This window comes from Propithecus coquereli, unplaced genomic scaffold (assembly GCF_000956105.1).
Source record: "Propithecus coquereli isolate 6110/MARCELLA unplaced genomic scaffold, Pcoq_1.0 Scaffold788, whole genome shotgun sequence".
Classification (NCBI taxonomy): domain Eukaryota; kingdom Metazoa; phylum Chordata; class Mammalia; order Primates; family Indriidae; genus Propithecus; species Propithecus coquereli.
In genome coordinates, this window is record NW_012154040.1 from 193893 (window position 1) to 195796 (window position 1904).

Genomic DNA, 1904 nt, shown 5'->3' on the forward strand with positions numbered 1-1904 from the left:
TTGGACTTTAATACTGTTCCTTGGCCTCTTTGGGCTCTTCGTGCCACTGAATCAACAGGCAAAGAAGGGAGTTATAGTAGCTGAGGTGACTGACCCTGACTCACAAAGGGAAAGTGAGCTACTACTACACAATGGAGATAAGGAAGAGTAAGTCCAGAATACAGAGCATCCCTCAGGCCATCTCTCAGTATTACCATGCCCCGAGGTTAAGTCCAATGGAAAACTACAGCAGACCAAACTAGGCAGAACTAGCTATGATGCAGACCCTTCAGGAATAAAGGTTTGGGTCGCCCCATGAGGGAAAGAACTATGACCAGCTAAGGTGTTTCCTGAAAGCAAAGGGAATATAGCATGGGTAATAAAAGATAGTTATAAATACCAGCTACAATCATGTGAATGATTACAGAAATGAGGACTAGAATTATCACAAGAATCCCCTCCTAATTTTGTTATGAGTATTCATGTGTGTTTGTGTACATATATTAAGCGAATATAGTTTCTTTGCTCTCTTATTCCCTTATCCTATACCATAAGATAGATGAACATTGTCAGTATTTAAATATTGTTAATTTTATATCACAGAATTTTAGTCAAGGGATATCAGGAGAGATGCAGACAACACTCAAGGAATATACTTCCTCTTCTGAGCGAGGGATTAGTGAGTTTTCACTTGTATGCAGGATAGCTTTATCATGTAAAGCAGAACTGTGACTTTATTATTCTTGTTATTTGGAGATTAAGTATGGTTTAAAGAGGTGCATATGGGTGCCAAGTTTACAACGGGGTAGATTAATGATGGTTGATTCTATGTGTCAACTTGACTGAGATATATCATGTCCGGATAGCTGGTAAACATTATTTCTGGGTATGTGAGTGTGTTTCTGGAAGAGATTAGACTGGTAGACTAAATAAGGAATACCACCCTCACTAACGGGGGTTGGCATCAATCCAATCAGTGGAGGCCCTGAATAGAACCTAAAGGCAGATGAAGGGTGTGTTTGTTCCCTGATTAAGCCTGGACATTCTTTTTCTCCTTTCATCAGACATTGGCCTCCCAGGTTCTAGAGCCTTTGGATTCATATTAGGATCTACCCCCTGCATGCTCTGGTTCTCAAGGCTTCAGGTTTGGAATGGAACTATACCACCAGCTTGATTGGGACTTGCAGACTGTAAATCATAAGACTCATCAGCCTACCTCATTGCCTAAGCCAATTTCTCACAATAGAATCCTTCCTATACACCTATATCTACATCCTATCTGGAGCATCCTAATACACTAGTGAATATCAATTGCCCTTGACAACTAATGGACAGCCTCTAGGCATTTTGTTATGCTCACAAATACTTTGGGTATTATCGACAAATTGTTTGGCATCTCCTCAGGGAGAGTCTCAAAAGGTGAAAACATCCATAAATTGTACCCACTGTGCTGTATGAGAAACACATGGGAGAGGCAAGACAGAGATTTCATTACAGGTAAAAAAAGGTAGAATGTTTCATGGGGTGCTCTATGTTATAGATATCAATGATTCAGTGACATCGTAGAGTTCCACTTTAATTTAATCGCACAACCATAGCAAAACGTGACCATTTCTGATTCAGGTCTCCGGGTTTTCTACTACTCAATAATACCTGAGCAGAAATAAGACCCCTCCCTTTTTTCCTGCATATAAAGTTTTTGTATATTTTATATAGTGTGATGGGCTGAATGCTCATAAGCATCTTTGAAACACCATCATGGTATTTTGCTTAAAAAATATTTGTTTTTCACAAATAATTTTCTCTAATTGAGGCCAAAACTGACATCAAATGAAGTATAATTAAAAGGATATGAATATTTTTTAAATGAAAGAATAAAAAGCTATGGTTATTTTGTAACTCATGTTCATATCCTTTCAAATACT